The sequence below is a fragment of the Rhinopithecus bieti genome, unplaced genomic scaffold (assembly GCF_001698545.2).
Source record: "Rhinopithecus bieti isolate Rb0 unplaced genomic scaffold, ASM169854v2 scaffold_2827, whole genome shotgun sequence".
Taxonomy (NCBI): domain Eukaryota; kingdom Metazoa; phylum Chordata; class Mammalia; order Primates; family Cercopithecidae; genus Rhinopithecus; species Rhinopithecus bieti.
In genome coordinates this window covers 726,202-736,735 of record NW_016804135.1, presented here as the reverse complement: position 1 = coordinate 736,735, position 10,534 = coordinate 726,202, and the positions used below count along the sequence as shown (strand labels likewise).

Sequence of the window (10,534 nt, the reverse complement as noted above, 5' to 3'; positions counted from 1 at the left end):
CAAGTTGGTCTCAAACTCCTGGCCTCCAGCAATCCTCCTGCCTTAGCCTCCCAAAGTCCTGGGATTGCAGGCAGGAGCCACAGTGCCTGATCTCAATAATTTTTTTGAACTTTGTATATTTCGCACATTATTAATTAACTTGTTTAACTTTTTGAATTTTGTTGCTTGTATTCCAGAGATACTTAATTCCCTTTAAATGCCTATGTGATGCTGAAATGGATAAAAGTGTTATATTGAATGCCAGAATGTAAAAATTTAGGACTTTCTCACATCATTGTTTTTCAGATTATTTAAATTTAATTTACATTTTTTTCCTAAGTGACTTCTTTTAATTAAGAAAAGGAGGAGAGGAGGGAATTTTCCATGAGTTTGAATCCTACAAATGCCACAAACAGCTTCTGAAGCTGAAGCCATGACAATGAATTTCTGTCACAAAGAAGGTGAGGAATTGGAAGGGAACAGTGCAGAAGAAACACAGTGACATTGTATCACAGTATGTATTTACACCTGCTATCCTCATCCAAGGTAAGGTCAACAACTTCTGCTGGTGAAGCCCAAGTCTGCTGGGGGCTCACATCAGTTCCATGACTGTGTCTGCTTGGTGCTAAGATACTGTGTGTCCGAGCCATGCTTCCATGAAGAAACACTCAGAATCAGACCACCTCGAGGATGAACACAACTTGCATGTTCCTGAACTCCCCCAATCTCTGCTTCACTATCTGAAGAGGCAATATTAATTTCTTAATTGAGCAGTGCATTGCCGGCAGATGTTTTATCACTTGCTAGGAATCCTGGATGCAAATGACCTCCTTCTGCATTCAGCTCCTGTAGAAGCTGGCTGGTCCTCCAGGTAGCTCCTGTGTCCTGGCTGCATACAGAATTATTGTGCTCTTGAACTACTGCAGCTGCCAATAAATTGTACACATTTACCACTTTTGGATCAGAGCTGGTGTCAGGCATATCATAATGAGCTACAACTGGAGGTCTATCCGGTATCTCTGCAGTGATTGTCTTGCTGCTCCCTGAAACCTCTTCATCATCACCTGATGAGCTCGTGCTTGAGTCACACATCAGGTCACTATCACTGGTACTACTTACTGTCCTGTAGCAGGTTGTATTTCTTCCTTGCAGCAACCTCCTGTTTGTGCCTCAGTAGCCTGATCCTCTCCTTGTGCTTTTGGCTCCCATGACCTTTAACCCGTTCTGTTTATCACTGGATTGCTAGTTTTTCTTGGCAGCCATAGTGGATGTTTCACTTTCGAAACGGGACCGCCTAGACTTGCACCCAACTGTGGCACCAGACACGCCTGAAGGGTCTCCTTCTACCGCCGTTTCTGCCTGAGAGGGATCATTCTCTTCTGCGGAAGACAACGTGTCTGAATCAGCCAGGTGATCACTAGAGGAAGGGGAAAGCATGCAGTGATTAGAGGAGTCACTGTCATAAACTCGGCCGGTTGTAGGCTTGTCACTCTCTGGATGCTGAGACTTAGAAGAGTCTCTTCTCAGCTCCATCAACAAGCAGGGCATTGAAGAAAGAACTGTAGAATCTGCTACACCATCCTTCTGAACTTGAGATTCCAGTTCTACAGATTCATTTTCCTCCTTTGCTGTCTCTTGTTGAAATGTTTCTGGTGGGACTTCAGATTCAATGAGTTCTTCGACTTTTCGCACTGCCTCCTCCATCTTCATTTCAGAATTTCAAGTTAAATCATGGAGCAGCCTCTAGGAAATGGTATCAAAGATGCAACAGGAAAGCAAACAAAAGAACTTGCAAGTTCTTTCTGATCTCCCAAGACTGGGAGATCATAACTCAGAGGATTGGATGCCACTTCCTTCCTCTTACTTGGATCAAGAATTCAAATTTGCATTGTCCACATCGTCAATAAACCCTGAGCTCTGCAGCAGCTCCGCGCCTCCTCGCTCGCTCTGCGCACCCCATCAGGGCACGCACCATCCCCCATGCTTAATTTGAATTTTAAATTAATATTCTCCTTATTTCTGTTTTTGGCTTCTGTAAGAGAATAGATCATAATTTATTGCTTCACTCTGCAATTGGCCATATCTCCTAATGACATTCAGTAGTGAATTGTTAAAAAAAAAATCTATGTATCTACATATTGATTATGATTATCTATCTATTTACCATAATTCTGGAGGCTGTAAGCCTGAGACCAAGGTGTCATCACAGTTGGTTTCTTCTGAGTCTCTTTTCTTAGCTTATAGATGGTCATTTTCATTCTGTGTCTTCACGTTGTCTTTCTGCTGTGTGTGTCTGTGTCCTAATCACTTCTTATAAATACACCAGCCATATTGGATTAAGGCCTACACTAATGATTCCCGTTTTACCTTAGAAACATCTTTAAAGACTATCTCCAAATATGGTCACATACTGAGGTACTGTGGGTTAGATTTCAACACATGAATTTGGAGGGAGGACATAATCTACCTCCTAACACCACCAAAGTGTATAGTTTTATCCATTATGGAGTCTCATGTATTATATTTTGTGAATTCTTTTTTTTTCATTTTAATAAAGTTTCCATTTCTAGGATGTTTTGTGAGCTTTTGAGTAGGCACCATGCCTTGCATTATTTTGAGTCTCCCATTTTGCGGGAATAGATATCAGTTTGGAAGATACGGGTCTTCCATCAAAGGAGACATTTGCATTGAAAAAATCAGATAAATGACAGACTGATTAATAATTTCTAATTGATTCTTGATTAAAGTTAAGGAAATGCATTTGAAAGATAGAGCCCAATATATGAGTACATTACAAGAAAATTCAATAAGAAGCAGACTGTGTGTGAACAACACAGAGATACGGTCATCTTTGGAGAAGAGCTTTTTACTAGCATGAACTTTTTTTATTTGTTTATATCTAGGAAAAAAAGAAAATGGACTTCTTAATACCAAGATATTTCTCAGACTAAACAAGACCCTGTTATAATGGTTGAGCCAGATGAATTGTGTTAGAGCCTCAATCGATATTCCTTGATCATGTAGGATGTTGGAGATATGTGCATGACTCTAAAATGCTATCAGGTAGACTGCCTATGGGAAAAATTGCCAGTGGGCAACAATACTTGGGGAAAAATAGGTTAGAGTAACGTAGTTGGTAGTAATTTGATGGCAACTTTCCTACAGTAGCCTAAAAGAGTTTGAAAAGGAAATATAATAAAATAATAATAAATAAAAATAAAATATTTAGATCAGATATTTAGATTCTAGAGTGAAGAGGTTTTACTAGTTGGTGGATTTCTGCATATGTAATTTTACTGAAGAAGTGGCTTTCAAACCTTTGACAATTTCTACTGGGACCAGGTAGTGCATGTACACACAAAGACACACACAAGAACACTATTTACCTTTCTCATGTGTGATGCACTTGAAAAACATTCTCTATTTTATTCAGTTTTGAAAAACATTCTCTATTTTTTCAATTCTGTCTCATTTCAGTCTATTTCATTACTGTTTCTGATACATTCTACGTATTTCATACCACACTGAGGCTGCACCCAGGAGCTTGAGAATCACTACATTTGAAAGCCTTTTCTAACAAGGGGTATGAAGACTTGGAAAGATGTATACATGCCCAGCATATGGTGTGTCATATCTGCCTCCCTGAAGATGCCCAATGGATATGAAAGAGTCAGTGGAGGGTAAGAATTTGACTTCCAGAGAGGCATCATTACACTGAGATCCACAAAGCAGTGTGAAGGGTCAAAAATGAAAGGGAACTAGAACCAGGATAGAAAGGTTATCTGGGAATTGAAGCATTGTATGGAAGAGCTGGTGTGAGACAGCGTGAAGAGGAGGATAACAAGTATAAGGAGTTAACACTATCATATTGTTGTGTTTAGGAGAGTCAGCCCTGAAGTTAGACATGTTGTATTCAAATCACACCTTTGATATTTACAAATTTGTCACTTTGTATGAGCATCTAATCATTCTATGCCCCATTTAACAATCTGTAAAATAGTATCTATGATTTATTGAGCACTTAACAAATGCCAGGCACTACAGAAAGTGCTTTCCTTTTATTAACTCATTTAATATGGGCACCACCTTAATGATGTGGGCATAGATTTTATTCCTAGCATACTTGTATTTTAGAGTTGTTTTGAAGAGGATAAAATAACATGAAAACAGTTCCCGGCACTACACTTTCATGAAATCTAAACAGTGAGATGTAACGATTTTCTGATGTCCTGAACAAAAAAATCAAAAGGAAACCCATGAAATTACTATGTATCACGCAACTTACTATCTATGTCATGGATAATTGCATTAGTTTGCTTATCTAGAAAGGGGCATGAAATATGCAAAGTAAAGAGAAAGTGAGTTGATGGACATAAAACATTTATTGTTGGGAGACAATTCAGGGCCTTTCTGCATGTCTTATATTAACTTTTGTTCTGGACTATCTTTTTAATGATGTTTGTATAGGAAACAGCCTTGGAAAATGAGATAATGTCTCCCATCAGGGCAGAGGTCAGGAATATTATCTTTATGAAGATGGTATCGCCCTCTAGGACAAAGGTTAGGCAAGTTTGCTGGCAACCCTCTTTAAAACATTGGAGTCTTCTAAACTTGGGGTTCCTTAGCTGTGATACAAACCCACTCTATGAGCAGCACTCATGTGAGTTTATGGCCACAATGCCCCTGGAGATCCTGGTAGGTTAAGAATAGATGCAGACTTGAGGCTTATGCTTCCTGCTCTGCTATAAATAATAAAGTCCTTCATCTGTGACCCTGAAGTCTGTTCTTTTCTGCCAGCACCTATAAAACAATGGTAGGCTAACTGGTTTTAAAAAAATAATCTCAGACTTTTCATAATTCTTGATACTCAGATAATGCCTGGCTACATAAAAAGTACACAAAAAATGGAAACCCACTGCCATTGTGATATCTATCAATGTGACAATGTGTCAGATAATCAATTTAATTAAGCAACTATACAGTGCATGTCTGCTACATGCTAGTCATGATGTGGGGTGCTAAGTCTAAAAAGCTGAATAAGACAGATTCTCTGATTTCACATTCTGGAGGGGAGGATATTGGCACATAAATAATTATAACATGTCTTAATATTATGGTAGAAATATTACAAGGACCTAGAGCATTAAGGAGGAGACATCGATCTCTGCCTAAAATGTGAGATGGAGTGGAGGTATGAGGGAAGTTGCTTAAGGGGAAGTAATACTTCAACTAAGTTTTAGCAGCTGACAGTGTGAATTTGTTAGTCACATGTCAACAGTAATTTGCTGTTTTAAAATTATTAGTTACTGTTACCATTTATGGTAGGTTGAGTTGTGTCCCCAGAAACATGTTGAAGTCCTAATTCCTGGTACCTATGAAGGTGACCTTATTTGGAAATAAGGTCTTTGTAGATGTACCTAAAATGTAATTTAAGATAAGCTTATGCTGAAATAGGGTGGGCCCTTAATCCAATATGACTGATGGTTTTATAAGAAGAGAAGAGACCATTATAAAGACACATGCATGGATATGTTCATTGCAGAACTATTCACAATAGCAAAGACGTGGAATCAACCCAAATGCCCATCAATGATAAACTGGATAAAGAAAATGTGGCACATATCCACCATGGGATACTTTGTAGCCATAAAAAGGAACAAGATCATGTCCTTTGCCCAGACATGAATGGAACTGGAAACCATTATCCTCAGCAAACTAACTCAGGAGCAGAAAAACAGACACCACACATTATCACTTATAAGTGGGAGCTGAACAATGTGAGCACACGGACACAGGGAGGGGAACAACACACATTGGGGCCTGTTGGGGGTGGCAGTGGGGGAGGGAGAGCATCAGGAAAAACAGCTAATATGTGCTGGGCTTAATACCTAGGTGATGGGTTGATAGGTGCAGCTAACCACTATGGCACATGTTTACCTATGTAACAAACCTGTGTATCCTGTATGTGTATCCAGAACTTAAAAAAAAAAAAAAAAAGCTCATGGAAACTCAAAGACACACAAAAGGAAGATGGCACCGTGATGACGAGGCAGCAATTAGAGATATACAAATGCAAATCAAAGAATGCCCAGGATTGCTGTCAAACTCCAGAAGCAGGCAGAGAGATGACATGCCTCTGCTAACACCTTGGTTTTGGACTTTTAACCTCCAGAACTGAGAGATAATACAATTTCTGTTGTTTTATGTCATCCAGTTTGTTACAGAAGCCCTAGGAAAAAACACACCATTTCATTATTGGTTTCTATATTCTTATCTTCAGACAAAAATCAGGAAATGGCACTGTGGTCAAAAAGAAAAGAAATATGAGACAGAATAATAAATTTTAAAAACATAAATTGCTAAAAGTCACTGTATGGGGAGGAAAATGGCAGCTGATGAGGCTGGAAAGTAATAGACGGACCCTAGTATAGTGTAATGAGTGTGGTTTTTGGATGTAACAGAGCTGTGTTCAAATGCCAGCTTCTCTATTTACTAGATGTATGATCTCAGAAAATTTAACCATCTTCTCTAAATTTGGTATTATTGTCTGTAGAATAAAATAGCAATTACTACTTTGAGGGGCTATTTGGAGAATTTGGGGAACGTGGATAAAGCTCATAGCAAGTATTTGATACATGCTAGTCAGTAGTGCTTTTACACTTATATTTGGGAGATTCTTCTCACAGCTGTGTTGATGATGGCAATGGAGTGGGCCACTGCTGAAGTGTGGGTGGCTGGAGCGTGGCTGGAAGAAGAGACAGTTTTTGTGTCAGGCAAGATGAGAGATGTTAGAGGCCTGAGCTATATCAATGCCATAGTGGGGATACAAATGAGAAAATTAGTGAGAAAAGTGTTTATTTGTTAAAATTAATTTGCCATTATTGACCAATTCTATGGAAGTGGTGATGAGACAGCAGTAGTCTTCAAACCAGCCACTCCTACCCATTTCTTCTAATGTATGAAAAAGAGGCCTGATTTCAGGTGTTTTGTTTTGTTTTAATTCTTCCAATTAAGGACTTCTATTCTCTCACTCAGAGAAGCAGGTTGATTTATGGAAACTATATCCTAAGCAGGGCCTATGCTAAAATGTGGCTGGAGAAATTGATTAGAGCAATGAAGAGACTTGGTCATTGCACATGAAGAATGGCAGAAAAATTGCAAGTCCTTTTTCATAGCTAAAAGAAATCAAAATTATGTATCATCAATTCAATATTAATTCAACTCACTATAAAAAACAGTAAGTTGGATTACTCAAATGTGTGGTGACATTGGAATTTGACTATATAAAGAATTGAATTAGGATCACCTTCAAATTTTACTCATACCATAGAGTTCTTGATTTCAGTTTAATAGAACTATACAAAAACATTATCCTCAGCTCTCAGAAAACCACACAATACAAGGAACCCCCACCCAAGCCCTAAACCTAAACAAACAGAAACACAGGAAAACTATGCTTGAAGTGGTGAGTTATTTCTGCAACAAAGAAAAGTAGCAGAAAATGTATTCTCTTGCTAAAATATTAAATAGATTTTAAAAATGTATAGATTCAGAAAGACATAATAAGAAATAGAATTTGAAATCACTGTAATGATAAATTTTATGAGTCAGAACATTTCCCTTTAGAAGCTTATATTTATCACATAAAAGCACCTTCACACACACAACCACCTACTCACCTGCCCAAATACACATGTATACTCACTCATACACATTCTTATATTAAATATAGAAAACAAAGATTTGAGACAGAATAAATATGTTTATATGTGTGACTGTTTGATAAGAAAATTAAACACTAGATGCTTCAAATGCCTGTAAGAAAAGAAAACTCTGAAATGACAAGTAGCAAAATTAATTTGTAACAGCTAAACAATGAATATGAAGCTGAACAATTGGAGTGGACAGATTTCTAAGAACACCGAGAAGAAAGTCCTCTCCTAAAGGACTCCTCTCATTCCAAGGCTTATTTGAAAAACTCTCAGTTGATATAAACATCATTACAATATGATAGATGACATTGATTATCTTTTGGAGTCAGAGATGTTAATGGCCATTCTATTGATTTTTGTCTTCATGATACAGTCCTTATGAATACATATAGCATAATTTCTAGGTACATGTGTTTTCAACCCCAACCATTCTAGTTTACGAAATAGTCTTCAAATGTAGCTCAACAAAAACTGTAGATGCAACAATTGTTTTCCTGGTGCCACCTGTGGATTTCTCTTCACATCTAGGATTATTTTTATTGGATAGTGTTTGTGGCAGCCAAACTTTGTCCTTTAAAGATTAATTTGACTTTTTAAACATCTGTGTCATTAAGATTCATGTCTGTTGAATAAGGTTAATGGTTAAGTACCAAAATTAAACAAGATTTGATTATAGAACAAAAACGCAAAACCAAAACACCCAAACTCATTTATTTCTCATATTCATGTGGCTGATTCTGAAGAATATTTATCACTCAGGAGGCAGCATTAAGGTAATACATTTTGCACATCCAAATATAGATTACATTCAAAGCATACGAACAAAGACAAATAATGTTTTGGAAATTGTGATAAATTTTCCTTAGAAAAAGATGTTTTAAAAATTGAAATGTAGGGCCGGGCGCGGTGGCTCAAGCCTGTAATCCCAGCACTTTGGGAGGCCGAGACGGGTGGATCACGAGGTCAGGAGATCGAGACCATCCTGGTCTACACGGTGAAACCCCGTCTCTACTAAAAANAAAAAAAAAAAAAAAAAAAAAAAAAAAAAAAAAAAAAAAAAAAAAAAAAAAAATTGAAATGTAGGAAACCTACCATAATTTGTATATGATAGCATGCATCTTTTCTTTTAGAAAAGGGAAAATGTGTTTTTAGCTTCTGTACCTGATTATCACATTTGTATGTACTAGGAATGCTACATATCAATTACAAGGGTCAATGGGTACTATCCATTTGTCACGGGGAGTCAGTTGACTTTGAACCCCTCCAGTCTCATCTCTCCAGGGAACCTGGCCCTCCACCCTCAGTTATTGTTGTGGCCCTGTTAGGACTATGCCCCACTCCATTCTTCATGCCTTTTTCCAACAATAATGAGTCTAAAATCTTTAGTAATAAAGATTAATTTATTAATCTTTGATTCCTTGAATATTTGCACTTGTGCTCTCTTGTAAGGGAAGGATCTTCCTCACATAGCAAGGGCTGGATTGTCTAAGGTAGCAGGCATAGTAGCACATGCCTATAGTCCCCAGCTACTGGGGAGGCTGAAGCAGCAGCATCATTTGAGCTCAGGAGGTTGAGGCTACCATGATCTGTGATTGCGCCACTGCACTTCAGCCTGGGCAACAGAGTGAGATCCTGTCTCAAGAAAAAGAAAAAAAGATGAAAGACATTTCATGTTGACCAAAGAAAAATGAGTGATATTTAAATTTTCTAACTTTTGATTGATTGAGAATGTATGTATTTCCATAAAACCAATGTACATATTAAGCTGGAGAACAGAAATAATTTACTCAATTGCTTTTTTATTGCATCATAAATCTATTAGATGAAAACTTCCAATGTACTGTTTTGTTTTCTGTTCTTTTGGAGAAAAGGCAGATTTTATTAACATGTACACAAGGGGAACCACAGAGTGTTTATCCCCTTACTGTCTTTTTTTGTATTTTTTTTTTTTTGAAACGGAGTCTTGCTCTGTCACCCAGGCAGGAGTACAGTGGCACAATCTTGGCTCACTGCAACCTCCGCCTCCTGGGTTCATGCCATTCTCCTGCCTCAGCCTCCCGAGTAGCTGGGACTACAGGTGCCTGCCACCACGCCCGGCTAATTTTTTGTATTTTAAGTAGAGATGGGGTTTCACCATGTTAACCAGGATGGTCTCTATCTCCTGACCTCGTGATCCGCCTGCCTCGGCCTCCCAAAGTGCTGGGATTACAGGTGTGAAGCCACCGTGCCCAGCCCTTACTGTTTCTTAATACACTATACTGTATTATTTTATCAAGAGTTACCAATGAACATGCAAAAATGACTGTTAGGAGAATTGAAAAAAAATTTTTTGTGAGGATATAACTTAAATTCTGGACCCTCAAACAAAACTTGAATTAAATATCTTATTTCCAGTATTTGATTTCTTGTTACAAATGTTGTTGATAAGTGTAACAATAACCTGTCTATATACAATCACAGTGATTAACAATGTATCTGTAAGTGCACAGTGGTAATATTCTAAAGGTTAAGAGTTTGGATTTTAGAATCAGGTAGACTCATGTTCACATATGTTTTTTATACTCACCGTATGACAAAACACAATTATCTGACCTTCATAAGCCTTCATTTTCTCACCTACATCTGCAACATTAAAACCTACTGAAATAACTCTGTGGTCTGGGGAAACACCCAGGGTCCTTTGTCTTGCACCAAGAAAATTAGTAACACAGACACACACATGGAGTGGATTAAGGAGCAGAAAGTTTAATATGCAAGAAGGAAGAGAACAGCTCCCTGGCACAGAGGAGGCTTCAAACGGAGTAACACCTCTTGTGCAGGAGGACAAGTGGGGTTGGGGTGGG

At 38.0% G+C, this 10,534-nt stretch overlaps 1 pseudogene; it reads right to left on the bottom strand.

Annotated features, from left to right (window-relative positions):
* Nucleotides 1-349: 349 nt before the first annotated feature.
* On the bottom strand, nt 350-1,694 carry LOC108524327 (uncharacterized protein C18orf25 pseudogene; annotated as a pseudogene).
* Between the last annotated feature and the right edge of the window lie 8,840 nt (nt 1,695-10,534).